General features: G+C 39.1%; 1 protein-coding gene across 24 annotated transcripts in view; it reads left to right on the top strand.

The window, feature by feature from the left end:
- CELF2 (CUGBP Elav-like family member 2) overlaps positions 1–27,352 on the top strand; it is a 451,050-nt gene that overhangs the window by 243,396 nt on the left and 180,302 nt on the right. For 4 of the 24 annotated variants that reach the window (XM_086886457.1, XM_086886458.1, XM_023918763.2 and 1 more), the window contains exon 1: positions 5,727–5,789. The exons of 18 other annotated variants lie outside the window; for them this stretch is intronic. The gene's annotated coding sequence lies outside the window, so the exon portion shown is untranslated. Of the gene's footprint in view, positions 1–5,726; positions 5,790–27,352 lie in introns of those variants that run through there. 2 more of the 24 variants (XM_086886459.1, XM_086886460.1) reach the window with 1 other exon arrangement.

A 27,352-nucleotide genomic window follows, 5' to 3' on the forward strand; every position in this document is an offset into this window, starting at 1 on the left:
AACAAATAGCTCCGGTGTAAAACTTTCCCAGTAAAACGGAGCCAGGAGTAAATTTGTGCAGGTTGGGTTTTGATGGAACTTAGATAAATGTGGTTGGGATTTTTTTTATTTATTTTATTCTATTCCCTTTTAGTCTCCTGCTTTCTGATTTCTTTCCATGATGTTAATCACCTTGCTTACCTCAGTTGCTGGGGTGCTGGAGATAGGAGCTGTGAGATGCACCATTCTGCAGCATGTACTGTTATCCGCATGTTTTCCTGATCTGCCTGCAAGTGCCTTGGGAGCCCAGCTGCAGCCACCTCAGGCTGCCTTCTGGGGTGATGCAGGGGGCAATTCTGTATTTCCATGAAACTGCGTGTTTAAAAGCTAAATAAACTAAAATATGCACAATTCTTCCATAGTCAGTCCCACCAGGACACCTTCCTCGTCAGACTTTGACATAAAGCAGCTCTTAGCACTGATCTTTGTGTTGGATGGAGTTTAGAGTGTTTGGCAAAGAGGGCTTTCATTCATGTGTCCCTGCAAATTAAAACAATCAAAGAGCTTAGAGAAACCTCAAACATGTTGCAAAATGGGAAGATGCTGCTAAGTTCAGGTGATTAGAAATAATATTATGCCTTTAGAAGTCTTTCAATTGATTGAGAAATGCCAGATTTCTGTGACACAAAAGAACTTAAAAATCTAACCATATACATATATATTTCTTTGTCTTAGGAACTTTCTTTCATGTTTTAATTTTTTTTTTCTTTGAAGCCACATAGACTGAAAACTTATTTTGCCCATTTTTAGAAGGGAAACCCAAGGCTCCCCTGCAATAGAATTGGTTGTTTCCTTCCAGTTTAAATTTTGATTTGTACGGACTATTTTCGGATGCATCAAAAACACGACTTGCAGTCAGAATATGTGTCCTTGTCAACATTTCAGTAAGCAGAGGTCAAACCAGAACATGAGAATACAACTTACATATTTATAATTGCATAAATTGTCCCAATAGAAGGTCTTTTATTATATGCTGTCCATTTGCATGCTTAGTTAATAGTTTAGTCGGCAACATGAAGATGTCGGCTGCTTCTTTACTGATAAATTTTATTTTATTTTGCATAAGCCTACATACTTTTTCAGACAAGAGAATTAGTGTAATCTCTTTCAGAGTGATAGCGACATGAGTTCAATGCCTACAAGAAGGGATGATAGCACTGGATACCTGTTAAAACTGAAGAAATCTTTGAAATATTCCATTCACCTATGCAGTTAAATTGACTAGAGATTCAAACAGTCCTCAAAACATTGATGAAGCTTCACTGTAAGTCTACAAGCCCCTGCCTCCAAAACAAAAACAAAAAAACAAACAAAAAAACCCCCAAACAAACTGTGAGAAAAGAGAAAGTATTTGAAAGATAAAGCAACTATAAGCAGTTACTGTACTGAAGGTATGGAAGGTTTTTAACAATGTGGATTAAAGAAATGGGGAAGAAAATCATGAGAAAGATAATGTAAACTAATGAAAACTTATGTGGTTTCCATGGATAGCTATTAGGGGGTTTGGGGGAAAAGCCATTTCATAATAGAATAAAATTATATAACTACAGTGATCAGTGGTATTCATGGCCACAGATGAAACCATCTGAAGATGAAGAAACCCAGGTGCAATCCAACATTGCTTTTTGATGGCATCTTTGTCATCAATGACTGTTGTCAGGAACGTTTGAGGATTTCTGCTCTAATCAGCTTCATGCTGCCCTGAGCACAGTGGTCAAAATTCTCTAATATTCTTAGTCTGACTACAGCAAATCTGTAAAGTCTGCCTTCAGTTGGGATAGTTTGCAATGGTGAATCAGGCCAACCCCTGATGGGTGACAGGGTTGCAGGGAAGACAGAATGCCAGGAAAGGAACAAAACCTTCACCTGCTTACTAGTGAAAGCAAAGTCTGTGACCTAGTTTCCCTTCCTTCATTAGGATGTGGTTTAGCAAAATTGCCACCATGGGCCTGCAGAGGTGATGAGCCCCAATCACACCACAGGGCTTCTGAACACCTGAGCTGTGCAGAGCCCGGCATCATCCGCACAGCAGATCATCTGCCGTAGCTCTGGGGGCAAAAGAAATCAATCCAAGAGGGAGCAGATAACTCCTGAGAAACACAGAGCCCTTGCCAGACCCCTGTTTGGGGCAAAAGCACTTGTAGGAAGCAAGAGGCAAGTAAAAAGTAGAGCAAGGGCTGTGGCAGAGCCAGCACAAGTTCATTTGACCTGAATTTGTGCCTCCACCCCTCTCAAGCACAGCCACTTGCCAAAGGAAACTGCAATGTCTATGAATGTCTTAAATTGCAGTCAGGAAATTTTCATGTTGCTAAATGATAATCTATAGAAAGTAAATGAGGAAGACAGGCTGGAGGGGGGAAGTTAAAATTTTTGTAGTACAATACATAACCATCTTGATTTAGAAGCTACGGTTAGGAAGATCTAGCTGTGATCTTCAGAGGAATAGTCTGTTCTGTAAGTGCTAATCTTGGGAGGATACTTTGCATTTGGTGGATATACACAGTGCCTGCATACTGGACTCAACACATTGAATTTTGATCCTGAATTACCCTAATTACTCATTAGCACTGAGCAGTATCAGCCTATTGTAACAGTGCTGAGTGTCAGAACTTTGCATGTGACTTTTCAAGAATTCAAAAAACATCTCTGCTGAAGAGGCTGTTTCCTCAAGCTGACTTTCACATTCACTTTTGGTTTTTTCACTACTATTAATTTATTTCCTGCATTCCATTAAAAATGGCATTTGCAGGTCAGGGAGCACTAAAATGATTTCATTTGCAAAAAAACAACAACAACAATCTTAACTGAAAAATGACCGCAAAACCCTCTCTGCCTTTGTTGATTGTGCAGTTTACCAAAGATTTACATTTTTCACATCTGTTGCCCTCCCATTATAGTTTTCATCTTGCATGTAAAATTGATACAGCAGCATAAACAATCTCTCAATTGCTGGAGAAGGAAAGCTTAATAATAGCTCTGATTACTTTTTTATCCAAAAGAATATAAAACATCATGTATTTTTTATGATGTCACAACAAGTGGAGAGTTTGACATTATCACATTAACTGCTAATGTATAAATTCAACACTAATGTAGTAGAATTAAAACTTTATATAATGACCTTCCCTTTGTTCAGCCATTAAAAATACATTAATACTCTGTCTTGCAAATTTGACCTGATGTAATTTTTTTCATCAATAACTAGTTTGTGGGGGGTTTTGTTTGTATGGATATCTGTGTTTATTTTCTGGAAAATTATTCTGACTTCATCTTTTGTGAAGTTGAAGTCAGCAACATTTCAGGTGCATTTATATAGCCTTTATTTTATTTTGTTTGCAAGAACAGTAGCCAGAGTAAGGAAACTCGGTCTCCCTCCTTCTATCTTGTACTCAAGTTGGCCAGCTTTGTCCATTGCTGTGTGTTTCAATGTACCCTTTTATAAAATGCATGTATTACTTATGTGAAAATTGAGATTTGAACATAATTAATTAGCAGATGTTTGTACCTACTTTCACATCCTCCTAAGAGTCATGCTATGTGAGTGCAAAGCAGTTGTTGCTGGGACGTGAGAATATTGGAGCAAAACCTTTTTTGGAGATGGGGGGCAGGTTACAAAGGGATACATGGAGGGTTACCTTTTTTATTTTATTTTATTTTTTCAGACACTTTAGAATCTTTTTTAAAAAATCCCTGTTTTGAAGCAGGTGGGGCACAAGACAGCTAAAGATACCTCCCATATAATAGGTGTTATTTCTTGCATTCCTCTTCTACAACCTGCATGCATCAAGGTTTTAAAGCTCTTAAAAGCTCTGAGGTGAACAAAAAGACTGCTGGAACAGCAGTGGGCATGTCGAAGCACACTTGAAGATAACAGCTGTCAGGACACAGGAGATGAAAATGCAACCAAGTACACAGGCCACAGGAAAACTTGGCCTTGGGCATTTTTTGCTTTCACTTCAGTAGTTTTAACCCTTTGTACTCCACAAATGATTTTTAAAGTTGGGGGAGCATAAAGGAGGAGAAAATCCTTTGTGGGCTGTTTCTGAAGAATGAAAATGCACAACTAATAAATAGCTGCTGGATCACTGCAATAAAGTACAGGCAGGGCTGCATTTAGACAGCTTGGCTTTTATCTGATTGTGAGTCGTGTGTTTCCTCATAGGGGAACTACCGCCAACCCAATTTTAATCAGTTGCAATTTTGTTTTTGCGTCTAAATTAGAATAGCTTGGATTGAAGGGGAAGTGAAAAGAAATGTCTGCCAAAGCATTTCTATAAAGCAAGAACTCTTTCACTTTAGTTTCATCATGCATCTTTAGTCTGATATTCTTCATTTTACCCAAATATTATCAGGATTACTACTCTAGTGTATTTTACATCAGCTTTCTGCTTGCAAAGCTAAATAAACAGTTCATGAGCCATGCTGAGAAGTCTCCCCAAAGACCTTGCTCTTTAAAACACTTAAGTACAAGCATGACTGAGATTGGCAATGCAGAATGGAAACTTTCAGTTTTGTTGTTATCTAGAATCTACCTTGATTTGGGAAGAACCAAAAATATTCCTTCCTGATGACCGCTCTGGGGCCTCTGTGAGGAGACTCGGTACTATCAGTTACTGCAAGTAAACAGACACGTATTTGGCACATGCCTCAGCAGAGACCAATGTACCTCCTAGCCAAGCTGAGGGGCGTTAGCCAGGACAGAGCTTGATTTGTGACTAAACTCCAACCTGTGACCCAGCAAAGCTCCTTGCTCTACTGAGCCTGTTGCTCCTGCGCTTTCCACCTGCATTATATCCACTCAGAATGAAAATGGCTAACTACAAGTTTCTGCTAGCATCTGTTCCCATGCCTGTTGTCTGAAACAAAGCCTAATTATCACACTCCTTTCCTTCATATTTTCTTTTGACTTACCCAATTGTCTACATCTTTGATATCTAGAGCATAAATGCCAAGGCTGAAATGTGCATTCAATTAGATGACTCTTGACTGACCTACATAACAGTTCATTCATGAGATAATGTGACCTGGAGTCATGGAGATAGAAGCCAGTTGATTGAGCTGGCTTGGCTGTGTACACTGTAAACTCTCCGGTGATTGAGGAATCATCTAAAATTAGCCATACACTGTATGTTGTTGAGAGCCTTTCAGACCCGGCTCTGTTTCAGTAATATTTTTTTTATGAGATGGGCATGTAATTTGTCACATTGTAATTCTTTAATGCTTAAAGTTTATTAGCATGAGGTACTTGGGTATCAAATAAGATGAGCAGTTAAGTGATTTTTGCTTAGGGTCTTATGCTGCTCCTAGTTCAGGGTATAGGTAGCCAGCCTCCCATGAAGGGGCAAGAGAGTATACAGTATTTACCACTTCCTTCAGACAGCTACAAAATGGTGCTTTTTGAAGATGAACCTCGTGCATGTAAATCCCAACTGCCTATTACTGCACGGCAAGTTAAAATGCATTTTTGTATTAAAGGATATTGTGTGTCTGTAGAGAGCCACAGGGTTTTCCTTAGCTTTTGCCTACTACATTTGTGAACTTGCAGCTTTCAGCTGTGGGGGGAAAAAAAGTTAGCCAGGGAGCGAGTGGTTTCAGCATAAGAACTAAGCGACAGTTTCTGTATTGCTAAGCCACAAAGGAAGCTCGGATAAAGGTTGTAGGTCAGAAAGAAACCTTGAGGAGCATGCTCATGAAGTGAGGCACTTGAAGAAAGGCTGCAGCTGTCACTTCCACATCTGAGGGGCAGTGAGGTATTTCAACCATTTTCTTATTCTATCTTGTCTTAAAGATTCATTAATTGAATAATGTAAAATTATCTGGTGTCCTCTGGAGCGTAAGTCCTTCTATTTTTATTTTTTCCCTCAGTAAGTGTGGTAGGAGCAGTCTGTGCTCTGTCGTGTCCAGTTCCTCCCAGATGGAGCTGCTTTGGTGCTGACTGATGCTTGTCGCGAGGAGGACTGGGGGGACATTTTGTACAGGGAGGCTGTGGGCTCTTCAAAACACATTTGGGGCACAGCACCACGTTCCTGAGGCTTTCTCTTTTAGCAGATGCATCTCATGGGGGGATCTCGTGCTTTTAAAGAGCAGGTTGCTTGCTGCCTCCTTCTCTGTCTTTTCTATGGTTCTGTGGTTAACTCTGTGCTGACACAGTGGTGATCCTCTCTTGGGGAGGGTGAAGATTAATCAAAATGCCCAGGAGCTGGCTGTCAGATGTCCAGCAGGAGGTTTCCTGAGTCTTTTTTTGAGTTCCTTAGGGGTTCAGGTTTTTTTTTATAACTTGACATTGTTTAAGAAATAATAAGGAAGTGACAACCTGCACAGCAGTAAAAAGGGATTTAATTTATTCTTTCACATCATACATTTTGCAGTACTTCCGTATGATTCTTTTTTTTTTTCTTTATGATGCATATACATAGTTTGGCTTTGAGTGAATAAATTGTTGGGAATGCTGGAGAGAGCAGCAGCAAAGAAACTTTTATATTTTGCCGGAGTTTTTTGGTTCAGAAAGACCACTTGGGCTCCAAGCTGAGGCTGAAATTGCACAGGGCCCAATTAGTGCCTGTTACCTTTGCTGTTTGCTCTTGATCGGTTGCAGAGACAGAGGTTTAATTAAGCAGAAATGGGGATGTGGAGTTAATGTTCATTATAACTAAAATCGAAACAGCTGTTTACCTTGCCGAAGCCTTGTGTGTTAATGTCCATAAATTTCACCTCGAGGAGAGCTTGGAGGAGCCAGCCCCTGTACATGCCTATCCAGATACCGTGTGATATCATTTTGCATACTCATTTTCACAACATTTCCTAATCATATTAATTAACACATTAGGGTATAATTCTTATTGTCTGCAGAAATTACTTCAATTAAAACTATTAACATATTATCGTGATTGTTATGGTATTTGCAATTTGCTTTGTTACTACTCAACAACTACTGCAGCAAACCCAAATGTTTGAAATCAGCATAAAATTGGCATGGCTGTGCTTTTCCTCTTAACTGTCACATCAGGTCTCACTGTATACTTCCTGAATAAGCTCTGCTTCTGTGCTGGGGTTTCCTCTGTGGAAAAAAAAAAGATGTGAGAGGCCATGACTCTTGTAAGTCAAGGCTAGAAATATTTTGTCTTGATTAGGCTCTGCTGTGCCTAGTGTGATCACTGTGCAAGTACATATGGAAAGAGTAAATAACTATAGTGGAGAGCAAGAGAGTAATGGATAGAAACTGGTCACATTCATGCTAAAAAAATTAGTAGGTTTTGTGCTTTTTTTCTTTTCTTGGTCAGAGCTGTGAGTTTCTGGTCTGGCTGTCTTGGGAGAGGAATGAAGGCAAGAGACTAGCTTTAATATTGAACATTTTCAGATTCAAAATCTTCGTACAGGCAAGTGAGACATGCTCCCTGTGTAGGAGGCAAACATTAGTTGTTAGTGTAATTGAAATATTAATGGTCTCATCAAAGATTATTATTATTATTATTATTATTATTATTATTATTATTATTACTGTTATTGTTATTGTTACTACTACTACTACTAATCCAGATCTACTTTTTCTGAGACAAGAACACTGTTATGGGAGCGGAAAGCTTCATTAATACATTTGAGATGGATATGGACATTTCTGAGTGTCTGCTCCTGTCCAAGGTGTTTTGCTTACTCAAAGAGTTTGGAGCTGAAAAGTGGTGAGGGGAAGTAGTCAGATACCAAGGGCATCACTGGGAGGGGTACCTTGATAAGCAGGGGTTTCTTCTTCCTTTTTTGCTGTTACAAACATGATGTTGATGGTTTCCTAATCCTCATTTTGAGTTCTATTTCTGGCTGTTTTAATGTTTTTTTTTAAATGTTTTATAACATTCTTTTACACCTTGCTCATTCTCTCTTGGATTGCAGTACCTCCCATTCAATATGTATGTGATGTCTTACATATCTTGGATACTTTTTCTGTCTTACCCTAAAACCACAGATTTGCATTTTATTAGGCAGCTGTAGGTGAATTTTTTTTAGCCCTGGGGTTGTGAGTGTCAGGCTGTGCCCTGTCTAATATCTGCTTATGCCTCCACTCCTCTGCATTGTACCTCGTGTAGCCTCTTCAGGGCTCTCCGTTATGATACCAGGTCTGTGTTCCTCTGCACTCTGTTGTTACCTTGGGATCATAAATATTTCATCCTGCACAGAGTAACTGTGAGCTACTACTGTCTGTATAAAAAGTGCACATAAACCACATCATTATGCAAAGACAAGCAAAAGCAAAATATATTAGGCAATAGCCAGCTGGCCATTAAGAAAATTGCTGCTGCAGCTAAAGCAGCTAAAATGAAGCTCCAGGTTGGGCATTAAAAGTGTAGGCAAGACTGACATGCCTGGGGCTGAGGCTGTGCAGGCTCAACACAAAGTCTGTGTGCTATTACTGGCATCACAGGGCTACAGGACATGAGTGAGATCACTGTTCGGGTGTACCACTGCTGGCTGGGTGACACAGGATGTCCTCTTTGGTCTAGAGTTTGTAGCAACACCTTAAACTGTTGAAAGGGAGTATTTTGCCTTTGCAGAGCAGGTGTATATTGGTGTAGTATTAGCAGGCAAGTTGAACAGAAAACAAGACATTTTATCTAACTGTGGTAGATAATTGCTAACATTATTCTAAGCCATATGTATTCTATTCATCTTCATGATATTGCTGTGACAAAGCTGTTATCCTCCTTTACAGATAGAGTATTTATCTACAGTTGCCCTAGGATGCCTCTATAGTCAATGGAAAGACATTTCTACCTCCATTTTAGCCCACCTGAAGTCAGAATTGCCCTCTAAAATGATTATTTCTCTTCACGGACTAAACAGGAAATCCCACACACATAAATTTAATAAATCTGAGCCAAAGAGATTAGAGATTTGTCTGCAGCAGATGAGTTTCAGAGCCTGTGCTTTCACAGCTGTTACTAGTAACTAGCTTAGCTTAAATTTATTTCATATATGGAATATATAGGTGACTTCTATAGTTGAGATTGTACTGTTGTTATACATCAAATGAGACATGTCCAAATGGCCGAGTGTGGATTTCAATTTTCATATTTCGGATGAGAAGATAGTGCCCTAATCAGGTCTTGTCTATCTAATGCACTCAGTGGCACTACTCAATTCTTTTCATTTTGGCTACCACTCCAAACTGTTAAACCATCTGCTGATAGCAGCCGAAAAGATGACAATATAATAAATTACTAGAAAAAGTTAAGATGCCTAACATCTGCTCTCCACCAAGCTTGAGCATCTTCCCTGAATTGATGTTCTGTTGTCTCCTGACACAGTCAGGGAAGATGCTTGCTCTGAAGCTGTTGCAAATTCAAATAGTTTGCAGCTGGACCTACATTTCAGGCATCCATCCTAGGCCTAAATAGGGAATAACAATAGAGAAGTGAGAAGACAAAGGCAGGAGAACACATAGTTTCTCAAAATACCTTAAGAAGTTCCTGGCCCAGGTAAAGGCCTTCGTCTACTCATTATTCATTATGATTAATGAAGAAATGCCTAATGATGGCAAGCAGAATTTTGCAAGACAGAAATAGAAACTGCTGCCTCTTCAAAACCACATGACTCTCTGTCCTGGATCTACGCTGTGCATAATGTTTTAATCAAATACAGTTTGTTCTGTAGCAATGGACCACATTGGTTAGTGCAAACAGAATGTAAACATGTTCTAGATGAGATTATGTAGCTTCAAAGGTGCTGGTAGGCAGACACTGTTGAGAAAATATACACATAATATTTATTTAAAACGTTGCTGGGGACTCCTTTGCTGTTATTAGTCTGTCATGAAAATCTGCAAACACATACTTACCAGAAACTCACTGCAAAACATTAGGCAGTTAGTGAAGTCAAATATAGAGGGTAGATGCCATAGCAGAGCACAGTTAATGGGTGAGCTGTGACTTAACTTACATCCAAGTGCAAACATAATTAAATTAGAAAAAGTCCTGAACCAAATGCAGGAGGTGTAGCCTGCCTGGAATGCAAAGATGAACCTGGATCCCATCCTACTGCTTCAGTCTCCTGAAGTAGAACTGGAGGAAACAGGAGTCCAGAGCTGAATCCAAAAAGTATAAAACAAACCAGTAGGTGCCACAGTGTTCTGCTCATTATTGTGGTACAAACTTACGCAAAAGTAGCTGATCTAAGAGAAAACACTTATGGACTGGAAAGTTTGGTGTGCATTAATTTGAGAGATTCCATTACATTAAGCAAGTTGTCTTCCAGTTTCTTCTAGTTTCCTTTTCTAAGTTTTTTCAACTGTAAAAGCATACTTTTAAGATATGATTTCTCTAAGCATAATAATTGATTTCTTCTCTGTTCCTAATTTCTCTCACATACACAGCCCTATCAGCTGCTTCCACAGTAAATAGGTGAAGAAGGAGCACTCCTTCAGCACAGATTCCTCCATAGTAATCTCCTGTGATTTTAAGTTCAGTGAAATTCTACTGGATCTAAATTTACCTTAAGCAGAAGGATGATCCTTGTAAATAAATATGAAATCATATAATGTAGTTATGAATCATAAAATAATACAAACATAATAATGAAGAGTGTAAATACCTAAATACTCCCGTAGCCTTTACAATAGAGGAAAGCAACTGGATTTGATCCTGGAGAGTGTATTCCACACTGTATTCCCATGAGTCCTGTTCTGCCACAGATCTGTCATCCATCCATCCATGCAAATCTATTCCTTCAGGTCTAGATTAGCAAATGTTCCCCCCCCCACCCTATTTTTTCCTTGTAACAGTAGTGTTCATCATTCACTCTGCTGCTTCTCCTTACCTCCTTCTGCCTCCTGGTTAGACCTTGGGGCTGCTGGCTGGTGTTCCATAGAACCAGCAAGATTTTCCTGAGCTAGACCCAATAGAAGCAGTAATGAAGTTCTATTTTAGCTTGTGTGATTTGGCAAGCTCTGGCTATGATGTGATAATACATGAAATAAGGAGTCAGCAGGCTGGGCTGGCAGCAGGAACAGAGAGATTCTTGCCATTGGTGCACCTGGATGTGTCTAGGCACAGACATTCAGGTTTATGGCATACTGCACCAGCCTGGAAAAGTCCTGAGGGGTTGCTCAGATGAGCTGGTTTGGTTTGTATGCATCAGTCCTGTTTGGAAAAGGTGGGAATGCATAAATCTGTGTGCCTGTGTGTGTCCCTGACTGACAGATTTAACCTGGTGCAGAATTAAACCTATAGCTGTCACTGTCTCATCCCAGCGTGGTGACCAGCTGTTCCTGACTGATACAACAGGCTGTTTTCCCTCTTAGAGGTATTATTTATAGCGTTATCTTTCGGAGTAAGGTGTGAGACTGGTGTGTTTGGCTGGATAGCAGTGCCAGTGTGTTCGTCTGCTACAGGGTAGAGGTGATGTTTCTAATCAAGCTGAGGCGGAATGGACGTTCCAAGAGGAGCATGGTGAGATTTCTAAACAATTTTAAAGGATTTGGTTCAGAACAGGCATTAATCAGTCATTAAAAAGCAATTGCAAATAACCATTACTTTCTGTCCATCTCTATGTTTCTCAAGCATATCCCTGAAAGCTCGACACCATTCTGCAGCTTTAGCAGTAATTTGAATGCAACAAATCGTACCTGCAAAGCACAGATGTTGAAAGCTGAAAAATCTGAAGGTGCCGTATGTTTCCTGTAATTGAAAGCAGGTGCCCTGAAGGAAGCAGAGATTCTGTTTCACTTTATGAAGTATCTAGTTGGCAGAGCAGGCAAAAAATACCTGCTAAAACTTCATTTACTAGGACTGGATAAAACAGATTAAAACTGTTGTTTTATGACAGCTCTTGGGTTCAAAGAAGGGATCAAGATCCTGTTGTGTTGGGCAGCATTGGCAAAATAGAATTAAGTCACAAAGTTTGGAGTATTAAATAAATGGAACTACATGTATTTAAAGGATGGGATGAGGGGAAGAACCATGATTCAATGACCTCTTGGAGAGATTTTGGAGGAGGACTACTAAGATGAGTGGAAGGATGGAACACCTCTCTATGAGGAAAGGCTGGGAGAGTTGGGGCTTTTTCATCCAGATCCTTAGATCTGGGGAGACCTAATTTATTATAATTGCAATATAGACATTATATATATATATATATATGATAGATAGATAACAGATAATACATGATATGTAATAATACATTATAATTGCATCTTCCAGTGCCTAAAGGGGGGCCTGGAGAGAACTAGGGAGGGACTTTTGATAGGGACATGTAGTGATATGAAAAAGGGAAATGAGTTTAACCTCAGAGAACAGGTTTAGATTAGATATTAGGAAGAAATCCTTTCCTGTAAGGGTGGTGAGACAGAGGAGCAGGTTTCCCAGTGAAGTTGTGGATTCCCCATCCTTGGAAGTGTTCAAGGCCAGGTTAGACCAGGCTTGGAGCAACCCAATCTCGTGGAAGATGTCCCTGCTAGTGACAGGGGCTTTGGAACAAGATGATTATTAAAGTTCCTTCCAGCCCAAACCATTCTGTGATTGCATTGTATGATACAATGTGCAGGACTGAAAGCAAGCCCAGCATCTCCATCACTTTGGGCTGTTCCACTCTGCATTGGGGTGGATGCTGCAGCCCATGTCTGCGTCTCCCAGTGGCCCCACACCCAGACACTCCTGTCCTTGCCCCAGTGAATGCTCAGTAAGGTAGGCTGCCAATCTATCTTTTGCCTCAGTTGCTCTTTATAAAGAATCCAGGCCTAAAAATTATTAAATGCAATGAAAAGTTGTGCTTTGGAGGATTGCTTTTTGGGAAACAGCCTATAAGGTAAAGCCTGCAGGGTAAGGAACAGGAGAGAAGTCCCTGGTGAGTTGTAGCTGCAGCTCTACCTGCAGAGCTCACAAGCCTTTAGGGAGGACTCCATGTGTCTGTGCCTCAGTTTACTTATGGGCAATGGTAAAAGCCCAAGGTTTCTCTGAGAATTATTTCGTTGTTTTTTGGTGGTGGGGGGGCGGGGTTGCATGGTTTGTGGTGCTTTTAAGACATGTAAGGCCCAAATGTTGTACACCCCATGAGATTTAGCAGAATTGTATTCAAGCTGAATGCAGTCTGGGGTGTAGGTAGTATTTGATACTTAAAGGCAGAAAAACAAAGTAGCAGAAAAGCACCCAAATAACCCAAATTTACTGATGTTTCCAGCCAGTTTTGTAGTGCTGCAAGCTGGGACTACATCTGCTTCTATTCTGTGTTTTGGTGGCTCTAGCAAGCATAGAAAGGTGAAACAACTTTAATCAAAACATTTTTTCATCTCTTTTTCTAATGAAACAGATAGTGCCTGGCATAGCATCATTGTATAGTTAATTCATCTCTCTCAAAATACTTAAGAATTCTTAAGTTCAGAAAGTGCTGACTGACCTGTGTGAACCAGGCTCAAAGCTCTTGCTCCCGTTTAAAGACTCTGCAGCACTTTCACTATATTCTTTCTCTTTGGATTTCCCACAATTTTTTTTTCCTCCATCAGTTCTGGGCAGACATTTTCTAAGACTTTTTCTTCTTTAATCCATCAAACAATAGAAAGAAAGGAAAAGATGTCCTTTGTTCACATTGTGACAGAGAACAGATTTTGCTGAGAAAATAGTGAATTATGTTTACCACCTTTTTCTAATAGCCAAGAACAGATGGGGAAACTTGGGGGGAAAAAAGTGGAAGAAAAGGCCAGATATTTAATATATATTAGTTAGTTTTTTATTCTTTTTGACAGTCTTATTTAACTGATTAATATTGAATCTTAATTCCACCCAAAATTTTAGAAACTAGGAATTTAATGACCACATCATTTCTCTCTGTGTAGCTTCCTATACATGAAAGGTCAATGTCAGTCAGACTGTACCATTTGGCATGAAGATGAATATAGAAGCTAAAGAGGATTTAAAAAATACATGATCTGGCATTTGAAAGTAGAGTCTGGGAGTTGAGTCCTGCTTTTATTCCTTTATCTGCTGATGACCTAGCAATTCTTCTCTGATGGGGTGTGTTTACAGATTTAAAACTTTTTTTGTCCTACTACATGGCAGTGGGGAAAGTCCTTCAGGGGCTAAATCAGATTTTTAGGTAGGTTGAAGAATTGTCTGTTTGATACTACCACTCTCTCTAGAGGCATTTCTGTGCAGAAAGTATGTAAAACAAGGTTAATACTCTCCACACCTCACAGAACCTGAAAGAAGTCCATTTAACTAAAAATCTTTGGCAGGGATGTCTGGTCCCCTTGTTTCTTGTTATTGACTGTAGAAAGAAGGGAAAGTGCCTGGGTTACTAATGTGGTGTTTACCGAGGCTTCTGTAGCTCAGTGAAACCCATCTGAGCATTAGTGCCTTAATTTTCCCATCTGTGAAACATAGGTTGTGTCTTGCAGTGGAGTTGTGATCCTTACTGCTTCTCAGAATGCCTGGAGAAAGAAGGCAAAGTTAAAAGGCAAGGTGGTATATTCTGATCAAGGGTGGTGCTTGCTCTGAAAACTGCCGTACACAGCCTGAAAGTGCAACACAGGTGTGGATATACCCGGAATGAACAGCATAGCACTGAAAAATAAATTAGCATTAGATGGCTTATAAGCCTTATTTCTTTGTGCAGTGGTGCTTTTAGGCAGTGTTGTTAGGTATCTCAGGAAAGGAGTTGAATATTTCCAGTAAGTCATGGAAATGTCCATTTTAATGTGCACAGCAAAGGTGGAGGGACCTCACGTTTGCTATTTGAATACTCGCAAGCAGTCAGGGCTCTGTGCAGAGTCCCTCTGCATCTGCAGGCTTTCTAGTCTTTATTTTCAGTTGCTCACTTTTTATAATTGCATCAACTTCTCAACTGAAAAATACATATATATTAAATATGGCTTTGTTATGCATTGTTAAAGAGTCAGCAGTCAGGCAGCAGAGATGTTCTTACAAAAATTATAACAAATGTTATAAAATTTATGAAGCTTTTTTATGAAATTAAACCTGTCTGAATAAGCGACATCTTTTTGTCATCCATTTGCCTTTCTCTGGAATCACACAAAGCTCACTTCTGGCATGTACAAACCTCTTGAACTTCCAGTGCCACATGGTTCATGTTTTCCTTGGTCTGTCTTGCCAGCTGTGTGACCCCATCAGAGGGTTTGAATTGTAGGGAAAGCATTGACATAGTTAAAATGATTGAATGTAACACAGTGATAAGATTTTGGGAAAACCTCATTGAGGACATAAAAAAAAAATTTCTTTTTTACTCTGACTTATGTAACTTGGAGAGGACTCATAAATTTGAGCTATTCACTGATGGTCCCTGGACTTTGAAGCACATCAGAGTAAAGATACTCTGGTGATGTCTGACCAGTTTTTCTGGTTTTTAAGATGTTTAAAATGTGGAGTTGAACCTGGGAATCAAATTGGCCAACAGCTACAAGTTAGTATCTGTTGTCTCAGGCTGTTTATAATTTAGTCTCTGTCTGGCAAGTCATTTGAACAGGAAGTGGCTCCAAAGTACACATTTAGCATTCACTCATGGGGTGGTTTTCCTTTCTCTGTCTGCAGTAGCTTCTCCTATGGAAGCAGAACTAAAGGGTCTGCAAAAATTTGATCTGGTGTTCGCAGATGGTACACTGAATATGAAATTACTCTAACTGCACTTCCTTGGGGGCTGCTAAAAGATTTCTGTAGCTTCAGCCACTGTGATGTGATGTTCAGGTTGACTCCTAATTTTATAACTGCATATTTAATTGTATATCTTAAAGAGTGGAGGGTGCTACTGTGGAAGAACTTTTCTCTTCAAATGTATGTTACCTTGTTTTAGTTTTCTCTTTTATGGTTTTTGTCATGCATATGTAATAGCAGCTCTTCCAGAATAACTTTACCATATTTAAAGTATGAGCTGAGTTTGCAATTTGGCGTAACCTACATTGAGGCTTCTCCTCTGTTTCTAGGAGCAGAGAAATCTTGTGTCTTCTTAGGATGCCTAGGTTATCAGGTGCTATAAAATATCCATCACTCATTCCTACATTTATTGTGGCATTTTCAAACAAAGATTCTCAATCCCTAATTGCTGCACATTGCTATTTGTAGCAAAGTAGGACAGAATTTTGAATGAATTCTGAGATGATCTGGTGATCTTTAGCCTCTGCAAGACAATTGTTCTTTGCTAGTAAGTAGCGTATTATTTATGAAAAGTAAAAACTTTGGTACTTTCTATCCTGTCGCATAAAACCAAGCTGCTGCTGAGGTGCATGAGATATGGTTATGCTGCCCCTGGAAGAAGAATTCACTTATTTCGTAGTCTGTGATATTTCAGTTTCATCCCCCCATGATCTGATGGCTTTCTCTTGTCACTTCTCATTTTCATCAGGTATTGCTCCTGCTGTTGGTAGTAGTAGTAGTAGTATCACGTAGTAGTATCAAAGCTGAGGTTTGAAGGTCCCTCAGGAGATCTCCAGTCCAACCTCCTGCTCAGAGCTGGGTCAGCTGTGAAACCAGACCATGCTCCTCAGCGTGAGATACAAGTGTGTCTTGAAAACGTCCCCAGATGGAGACTGCACGGTGTCTCTGGGCAGCCTGTTCCAATGGCTGAATGTCCTCACGGGGAAAATATTTTTACTTCTATTCAGTAGGATACTCTCCTTTTAACTTGAATATGTTGCTTCTTGTCTTCCTGTCATGCCATGCAAGGAACCTTGCAGTCTTGTTCAGCCTGGAGAGGAGAAGGCTTCAGAGAAACCTCCAGGTATTTATAGGAGGATATGGAGAAGACAGGGGCAAGATCTCAAAACGGTAGATATTCCCATAAAAATTTATCAGTGAAGGTTGGTCTGGAGTTGTTCACACTTTGAGAAGTCTTTGAAAGAAGATGCTTTAAAGAGAAACGATCTCATTTCTGCCAGTTGGCAATGTGTGTGAATTTAAGGAATGATTCTGTCCTTTCTTCTCATCTTTGACTCCTAGAATCCAATCCACACTGCATGACATCTGGCCTGGCTGACGACAGGATCTGCCTGCCACTGTCTTAGTGCTTTGGGCATCCACAATCCACTGGCAGCCTGCATTAGCAGTGAGGCTTGTTTTGCTCCTGGTTTCCTAAACAGATCGAACGGGTTTTCCCCTGGATCGCTAACACTGCGTGCACAAAAACAGGAATGGTTGTCTCCATTTTTGCATATTTCTGAATTTTCTCTGCAAGAGCTGTCTCATGTTAACTTACTGCCTGAAGTTATACAAATTACTGCTGCAAATGGTTAACACTTAAGAAGATGGGGAAATTGCTGTTCAGACAGTACCTATCAGTCTGGGGAGCAAGTACACAAAAACTTGTTTCATTTTAAGACAGAGTAGTACCCAAAGGCAAAGAACTGCATTGGTGTTCTTGAGCTATTTAATAACATGGGGTTTGCTTGGTGTTTGTTTTTGTTTTGTTTTGTTTTTTGGGGTTTTTGTTTGTTTTCAGTCTGCTAATAAATGCACATTTACCTGAGCTAATTTTTGAAAAAAATAATAATGTGGGACAGTGCTATTATTTCCTTGTGTATCACTAAGCTTTTGCATTTTTTCATAATCTTAAAAGAGAAATGAAAGCAGATTACAAATCAAGGCTGACTCTCTAATTTGCATTTCTAAATCTTACAAGACCCTGGTCTCCCAGCATAGCAGATTACTTAGGTATGAACTTTAGACCTAAATTAAACAAACCTCTGCTGTATTTTGCTTCTGATCCAAATTAAAACTGGTGCTTGGTAGATATTTAATGAAAATAATATCCTTTCCTTTTACAGGACTTGCTGTATTTCTCATTTTTAGGTGTTTCTTTCTACTGCTAATGCCTCCCGTGCTGCATGCAACACACCCCTGCAGCTTTCACAAAAGCATAACAACCTCTTCACCTAAAACATTTGTCTTCTGAATCTGGAGGGTCATGAAAGTAAGGAGTAGGGAGTACAGAAAGAGGAGGATTTGATATTTTATGGGAAATTATTTTCCAAGGGACAGACAGAAGGCTTCTCTTCCTGGAGCAATGCTTAGTAGCTAGACTATGATGCATTTTAACTTAAGATATGACTAAAAAAGAGGATTAAATCTTTTTTTAACAGCTATTTAAATTACAGCAGAAGCTGTGTAAAAGCGTGTGAACAGCTTTACAACACCAAACTGAATGTTGACCTGGCCTAGTAGCCTGATTCCACAAAACACAGAGAAAATGTATAAGTGAAAATAAACAAAATAATAGTGAGTGTTCAAAGATTTTATTCTTTTTTTCTTGTAGCCTCTCCCAGATGCTTTCAAGCTGAAACATGGTGACTTCCAAACCTGAAGTTGCACCTACACGTTTGTTTTAAATAGATGTTGAGTTTCTTTTCCGCTAGGGAAGAATTTGGCAGGTCTTTTTAGGTCCTCATATAGTGGGCTATTTTGAGAGTGAACTAGATATATTTTCATGATATCACTGTTTGCTGCTACATTATGTTACCCTCCTGTACACTAATAGTGCTGAGTTATTAGCATCATCCCACACATTCTGTGTTGATGCCAGGAGGGTGAATAAGAAAAACATCTGCCTGGGAGGTAGAAACGTGGTTTTTCTATATGAATGTATAAACATGAAAATTGTGCACCTTCTGGTTTGAGCTCACACCAGAGAGCACAGGAGAGACCTGTGAATTTCTAGGGTTGGGAACTGGCCCTTGTGTAAACCCAGTGGGAGTAGGTTGGAAGGGATAAGGTGGCTGTCCACATCCGTGTTAATGAAGAAGAAAACTGGCAGAGCGACTGCTTCCTCTGGGAGTAAAGCTACGGATGTTGTGACACTGGGATACACATGCTGTTATTTCCTCAGCATTCATGAACTGCTTTGTCATTCATTTAAGTCTGTATTGTGTTGCTTGAACTTAAATACAGGGCTGGGAATATTTAAGGTAATGTCAATCCTTCCCTTTTATTTTTTTTATTTTCTTTTTCAGTGGCCTTCTTTTTTTAAATTTATTTTTTGAAATACTGTAATTTTGTTCATTCAGGATGGATGGGGTCTGTTAAGCGTGGAAACTCCTGATGGCCCTGCAGTTCCATGGCATTGATGAGGAGATACGGTACAGGGAAAAACTGTTTAAAATAAACAAGGAGCAATTCTCGAGCATTTTTATATTCAGAGAAGTGCATCTACTTAAATTTCCTGGGACACACTGAGCTTTTACTAAATATCTTAATAGGCTCAGGGGTCACAGTGATCCTCTTGTTGATACTGTGTAGTCTTCTGGCAGCTGACACCTCCATGGAAAAGCAGGAATGTCAGTACAAGAAAGCAGCATTAACATTTTGACAGATGCATGCTGTAAGAGCATCTTTAGACAGAGTTTCTCAAGGAAGATATTTTTTGCACAATAACTAGAGTTTGGAAAGTCTTGTATTGAAAGGTACCTGTGATAAAATCAGGTCTTGGAGAGTTGTCTGCAGAGCCTTTCAGGAAAAGCCCAGGCCTCTGTCACTCAGTTCTGCCCAAAGTTTGCATTAGCAAGAGCAAGATGGAAATAGAATTCCCTCTCCTCTTTAATCCCCTCCCACTTTATCTTTTTGGCATTTAAAAGTGTTGCATTTTATACCATAATGGAAAGTCAATCAGAAACCTGGAAGATAAGAAATCCTACAGCCAGTGGAGATGCTGTAAAAACAGCAGAGCTGTGAGTATTTAGCAACATCACAGTAGCCTTGTTTCACATTTGCAATTAATACACGTCTGTGTTTGCATTTGTTATAGGACTCTTGACAGCACCAACATAACAAGAAAAACGAACAACCTGAGTAATAAATCTCTGGAGGCATTCAGCAAGTGCCATAGGGCTCATTAATCTTGATTATTCCCCATAATAGATAACTTCACAAATCATCTATTCTCCCCAATCATGCACATAAGGATAATGTATATGTAATAGCCTCCCGTACTGTAAAACCCCAAATAGAATTTCATTTTTTAAATATAAATCTTGACAAAGGCAAGACAAATATTTATAAAAAAAGGATGGGTATGAATAACAATGAAATGGACTGAAACAAGTTGAGCAGCGACTATTGTGAAAAGATGGGGTTTGGGTTTGTTGGTTTGGGGGAGGGGGTTCCCTTTATGATGTCTCTGTTTGAATCAATAAATTCACTTATTTATTTATAGACTGAAGTAGATGGGATTTCCTTCCTGAGAGTTTTGTGGGAGATAAAGCAGTCTGCAGCTGCAACCTTCATGCATGCTCCTTAAGGAATGTAGACAAGGGAAAAGAGGAGCAGCTAAGAAATACCCTGAATTCCAAACAATTTAATATTTATAATTTATACTATTGATTCCTTCTGCTTCTTGCATCTTCCCAAAGCCTTCCTTTGAAACCAGCATTATCAAAAAAAACCCGCCTACTTCTGATTTGATGTGGTCCTCACCTGTTTACCAACTTTTCTCAAATACAACTGAAATTTGCCAGCATAAGAAATCTGTGAAAAACATCGTATTTAAAGTAAGACTGTGTATGATCCTTCCAGTAATAGCAGAGGTGCTCTAATACCCAGAGCTGCAGGCTGTGTTTCAGCTCACAGATATCTTGATTACATTAAAACTGATTTTTCAAACAAAATATAGGAGACATACTAAGTTTTGAAGAAAATATACAAAATATTATGGTTTAAATGAGATCAGTTTTAAAGGATAAAGGATAAAGCAAAGAATAAGCAAGTGAGGAGGAAAATAAAAGATTTTTTTTCCCCAGAAGTGGATCAGTACTTTTTATATCTTTGTAATTGTAGTGACCTTAACTTGATGCTTAAGAGTAGGTTCTGCTGATTGAAGTTTCAGAAGTGTAAAGCTCTATTCACAGCTGAGCCTTCCTCTTACACAGTATAAAGCACGAGATTTGATTGCCCTCATCTTTGCCCACATAGCCATTTGGCCACCTTTCTTCTCCCTCCCTCCCTCCATGTGTCCAAATGCTCTCAAAACCCCAGGATTTTTTTTCTGTGACCTGGAGCACCAAAATAGCAGTTTTGTGTGAGTGGAAAGGATTTTACAGAGTAACAACTGAACAGCTTTAGGGCATATTTCTTCTTCTTGTTAACTGTCTCTCCTCCACCCTTTGTATCAAGTATTCAGGATTCATTTCCTTAAAATTTATAAGAAAAGAGAACATATGCATCATCTTTCAGAGCTGAAAAAAAAAAAAAGAACAACCTGAAATTTGAATCTTTCTTCTGCTGTGCAAGTTGTTTGAGAAATTCCATTTCTGTAATTGTTTTGCATGTGACTACATAATACCCATGTATAAACTATCACAGTCTTTTAATAGCCTACACAGCGTGTTGTGCCTCTGTTCCTAAATACATACGTGTTAATCATATCCACAGGCAAAATAACTTCTGGCAAAGAGGTGAAAAATGGGTCTTGCCTCTAAAAAGTTTTATAAATTGGAGGAAAAAATAGTGAAAACATTCACAATCATCTAAGTGGACAAAGGATCCTGTATATTTGATTTTTGTGTTTAGACCTTTCTTTCTTCAGACTTCTGCAAAGAACTTTCTAAGACAACGTCAAAAAGAAGTGCATTTTGGCTTGAATTTTTCCTTTTATATCAGCACAGCCTTGTTGTTTGAAACATAGTTTTGAATCAGGATAAATAACTGTCTGAGAAAAATTCAAATAACTCCCTTAATCTCTCTTGGCCTCAGTTTCTCCCTGTATAAAACTATATTTATAATGCTCCACCATCTTTGTAAAATGTTCCACAGTCTTCTGATGAAAGGAATTATTTTAAGTTCAAAGTGTTGCTCTTGGTGAAAGAATGATCTTGTTTATTCTTGAAAAAATACTTTATATAAACATCAAAGAGTTGTTTGTACCAAGTGTTTAATCTGCCATAAGGTGCTCCTGTGTCTCAATTAGCAATAGTTGCTCATTCATTTCTCCACGAAGAGGAATGTGTTTGGTGATGTGGATGCCATGTGATACAATTCCATCAATGTCAATATGTGCAGCAAACTAAATGCAGTGTCTGACTTTGGCCGTAATTTCCTATTCTGTACACAAATTAGCATAGCAATGGATGCAAAGTGATATGGAGTCACTTATAATCATTCTCCTTCCACTGCCCTGTCTGGCTGATTTCCCCAAAGAGCCAGGAGTCAGTGCTGGACGGCAGCTGGAGCTTTGCAGTTCAGGTTGTGTCACTTGCAGTCACCTCCAAAATGGGAGTGTCTTTGTCTTTTGTTGAAGGAGATCATCAGAATATAGGGGTTGTTTCTTTAGAAGTTTATGCAAAAGGCCACTTTTTTAGGTGAGAATTGACACTTGTTGACCACTTGCTTCCTCTGGAAGTATGGAAGAGAACACCAACATGCAAGAAGGTCGACACAGTAGAATAGAAGGTGGACTTGATGTAACTTGCCCCTCATCTGGGTTTAAAAGGAATGAACACCACAAGTAACCAGTAGCCATGGATAACGCAATTCCTCAAGGACAACATTTATGTTGTTTAAACAGACTTAGTCTGATACTATTGTCGTTTTGTTTTGCTGGGGTTTTTTTTATCTTGGAAAAAGCATTAGAAAATCTTTTGTTTTCTTTTTGTTATGCAGATATAGTGGTACAAAAGGGGATACTGACCCTTCTGACTTAAACTAGGATTACTGGGCTTAAATTGCCAAAGAATAGAGTTAAGCAAGGCCAGAATATGAATACTGGGACATCTTGGCATCTATTTAACTGATGATGGAGAGGACAGCACTGTATTAAGGCATTTTGAGTTCAGATACCCAAAGGGTTTCCACAAGAAACTGGTACTCCTCCAGACCTTGCTAAAATGGGGTTATAAATACAACTAAATGCCAAGGTTGCTTCTGGAGGGATCATTTCCATCTTTCAAGATAGTATCTACTGTTGTAGGGAGGCAGCACTTAACAGTCCTTCCAGTGGTATCTCCTTTTACCTGAAAAATAATCTCCATAAGCACTTTGTCAGTGTTCTCATGCTTTTTTCAGTGGGATTAAGTGACCAAAACCCTGTTCCAAATGCAAACCAAAAAAATACATTATCTTGTTACTTTTAAGTTTTTTGGAAACTTGACAAGTGAAAGCAGCTCCAAATATATCCAGATTCAAAATACGTTACCCTGAGTATTTGAAATAGAAGTTGTAGTTGTGACAGACTCCCAGTGCTCATAGGAGCTTTAAAGATGAGAAACACATGTTTAAACTCAGATGCCCAGTTTAGAAATAAATTTATACAGGCTCTCAGTCTATAGACTAGGACTTGTGTTGTGGAAAAAAAGTTTATGTAATGCTATTTCCATTATAAATGGAGGCTAATTTTCTGAAAAAGACTCTTAATATTGAGAAAACAAGTAAGTTTAGTACTAAAAATATTCTCAGTGCTTCATTGCCTTGGGTTTACAATATCATTTGCACGTCAAATTATATTTCATCTTATGATTTAGTAATGCCAGAAGAATAGATCTAATTCTCTGTCTCATGATACCCTTAAAGATGGAAGATTGCTTTCCATGGAGTGTAAAACTCAATTTGTAGTCATGTGTATAAAACATGACTTTATGGCAGATTAGCTTGCTGTAGATTTAGTTCTCTCTGACAGTGAACTGAAAAATATTAGCATTTCACTGAACACAATATTAATGGCAAGAAGAGAATATTATTGTAATGTAGAAAGTAGAATGGGATTTTTGAAAGTAGAGCAGAGGAAAATGTATTTAGAGATTTGCAGGGAGTTTAGGTAGAGTTGGTTTAACTTTTTTCTCTTCCTCAACCTTCCACCCACCCCCGCCTCTCTGTGAGTCATTTTGAAAAACAAAAGTATATTTGCAGTTGTCAGATTGACCTCTTAATGATTTTAAATTAAACAGCAATTATAGTACTGGAAGATACTGTTGGATCGTATGTGTTTCAAGTGACTATAGTAAAATTGAATTTCTAGATATTTTCAAATGCTGGTTTTGGTTTGTAACTGTCTTGCGTAGCAGTCAAATGTGATGTTTGCTTTTTCCAGCAGAAGGAGAGAGTATAAGCAAAAGATTAGAGTGATCATTTCTGTGCAGTTCATTATTTATAGTGCTGTGAAGATGGTGTGATGCTGTGGTGATGGTGTCAGTTTGCTGAAGCAGGTAAAAATCAACTCCTGGATGTGACGAGGCCATCCCTTGGAGTGCTGAGTACTTAGAAGTGGGTCCCAGCCAAGTAATGTGCCACTAAAACCATCACAGCCATGTGTTGCACTGAGGGTTTCTCCAGGAGATGGAAGAAGGAAAGAAATTGAGAAGGAAACCAAGTAGACACTATAATTAAATGGTGATCAAGAGGGGAATGTTTCATGGAGAGTGCTCTGTGCTGTTCTATATCCTGCTCTTGAATTTTTGCAGCCTATCTTAGATGTATCTGTCAGAGCGATCCAGCATGTTTATACAGAGTCTGCTTTTATAATGTGACTGATAATAATGAAATTCTTTATGCCTAACTCCAACTAATATATTCAAGATAGAAATGATATAGGAGGGTGGAAAAAGCACTGCAGCAATTTCGCTTCAGTTGTAGAAAGGTTCCCCATGCTTCTGTTTTAACTGAATACTTTGTATTTATTAATTGTGTTCATTTGAATTCCACAGTAAGTCAAATAATGATGTGTGAAAACAGCATAATTAAGCTTTGATATTTCTGCAAAAATAATAACTGAATTCGATCTGCTTTTAATCTTTCAGACTATTCATTGTATCTATCCCTTATTCCTACAGTTATCTCTTTCCTCATTTAGTTCTCTTTGATTAACAGGCAGTGGAGGTCTGCCTACTTTCTTGGGTCAGACACAAGCTCTGCTGTCTTTTAAAATACCTTTCAGTGTGATTACTGGTCCTTTGTTTCTATTGAAGAAAGCATTTAAGATTGTAAATGATGTGCTAAATTGTCCCATTCTTTACAGAATATTTTCTTCATATTCCAAAGGTTGAAAATTAAGAGTGTGCTTTTTTTTGAATTATGCACTTATATAAATTCATATTTTTCACTTATTTTCTTTCATTTTTAGCTACAGCTTGTCCTGTGTAAGACTGAGTCCTACAAATATGCATGTGATTAATTTTTCTCACCAGAGCTGTTTTTGTTGGCATTGCTTTTTGTAATCTCCAGAGGACCTGCTTTGTAGCATGTACAGCATACAGCAGCGTGCACCTGTAGGACAAAGCATGGAATGCAGTCAGGATAAGGTGTTAGGCATGGTAAGAGAAACTAGTTGCAGCATGGTAAGAGAAACTAGTTGCAGCCTCTGATGTTGACTGGTTTGTGACTGGTTTGTAACTGGTTTGTGCTGGCTGAGTTCCCCCACAGAAACCAGCTGTGGTGGTGGGGCCTCAAATGAACAAAGTGAGCTGCACTAGGTTGGAGGGGAAGAGAAGAGGGCAACACAACTGTGTCCACAGCTGTCCTGCTGCGATGCTTATTTTACAAGTTATCACAAAAGGTATTTCTAATCTACAGGAGATGGACTACGATGTTGTTTAATCTCACGGCAGTTGTCTTGTGTTTGGTGGTGGTGCTGGAGGGCAAGTGGGTTTACTGTCAGATTTACTGAGTCTGTCTCCACTGAGAACTTGATCCTAAAATTTTGTCTTTAAAACAGCCTCTTCATTGCCAAACAGTAACAGGTTTTGTTTATCATTGCAAGGGAGCTGGAAAGGACAGAGGGACCTGGCTAGAGTGACTTTCCACCTTCTCTATATGTCCCCTGTCCCAGGCAGAGGTCAGGACTGCACAGTTTTTCCTCCAGAAAACCTAAAGCATAGAAGAAATTTGTTGTACAGTCTGGTATTTGACTTGTGCCGTGTTGAGCACATGCCCCACACAACCATCACACAGGTTTGCAGTGCTCATATGTGCATCAGGACCTGTGGCTATTGTCTGGCTTCACAACCCAAAGGCATCATCACAGCCTTCAAAATCAGCCTGCTTGACATCATCTGGCCTGGATGGGGTTTGTCATCTCCTTTCTCATGCCTACTGCAGTTTATCCCTTTGCAGCACTGTCTTTGTCACAATGGTAGAAATGCATTTGGAAAAAAAAACAGGGTCAGAAAGATGCATTTGCTATAAAAATCCCAAGGATGCCTTAGCCTTGAGGGGACCACAGTGATGCTGGTTGTTAACCCTCTCAAGAAAAGCATTTACTCAAATGTTAACATTTATTTTAAGCTGAACAGAACAAGTACTGAGGGTTTCCTGTGGTTCAGCTGGCTTACTGACAAGTGCTCAAACTGTAACAGCCAAGCCCACACGAGGGCTGTAAATAGGCAGGTAGTCTTCAAAAAAACATCTTACTCCATTGCAGTGGCAATATCTGAACGTCTGAGCTTTCAGAAAATCCTCTGTCACCAAATAAGCTGCTCCATGTTTCACAGTTTACACAAAGATACACAGAAAAGGTGCCTTCACCTTGTGGGCTGTGCTCTGTGGTGCAGGAAAAGGGTATCAGAGATGGTTTGTCTGCCCACCCAGAGCAAGGAAACCACCCTTACCCACACACTCCTATTAATAACAGCCTAGATGTTGTTACTTTGTGGTGACTCAGACATTATCACAGAAGTTTTGGGGTTTTTTTTATTTTGCACACGAGGATCAAATTTTTTTCATGTAAGTACTTAGAAATAAATGCATGTGTGCATTTTGAAAGGCTCTCAATATGCCTGACAGAAGCACCTTTTGTCTCAACAATTAATGAAATTTTGGCATTTATTTAAAGCCCTTACAGATCCCTTGAGGCATTAAAGGTTATTTGTAGAAATTTCAAGAGGCATTCCAGATACTTTAAAAAAAATAGACACAGGCTTTAAATAGTTAATGAATGCACATCATTTACCTAAACAGTGTTTTTATAGATCTTTGCAAATATGACATTAATTAGGGAAAGTAACTAAAGCTGAAGTGCCACAGAATGTTAATCCTCAGCATCAGTAATTAGCTGTGGAGGAGAATTTTTAAAAATGTTTCCAGTTTGTATCATTTTGTTTGGTAAGAAACACAAATATGTGGGTTGAATTATTAAGAAAACAAATGAGCCTGAAAAAAACCAACGAAAAACCAAGCTTCTTAATGAGTGGATGGGTGTATCTGTGCTGTTGCAATGAACTTTTGCAGGTCCATGGCTTTACTGGCTCTGGGATGGAAAATAAAGCTGAAATAAACCTGACCTATCCCCTTCCTGCTCCCTCTCCTCCCATGCCCATACAGGTATGTGTGTGTCTTGTGCTCCAGGTATCCTTTTATTTCCAAATTGCCATGAGACCAGACGTGCAGACAGCTACTTGGAAATTAATTTGATTGTG

Source organism: Cyanistes caeruleus, chromosome 4, assembly GCF_971803275.1.
Source record: "Cyanistes caeruleus chromosome 4, bCyaCae1.hap1.1, whole genome shotgun sequence".
NCBI lineage: Eukaryota > Metazoa > Chordata > Aves > Passeriformes > Paridae > Cyanistes > Cyanistes caeruleus.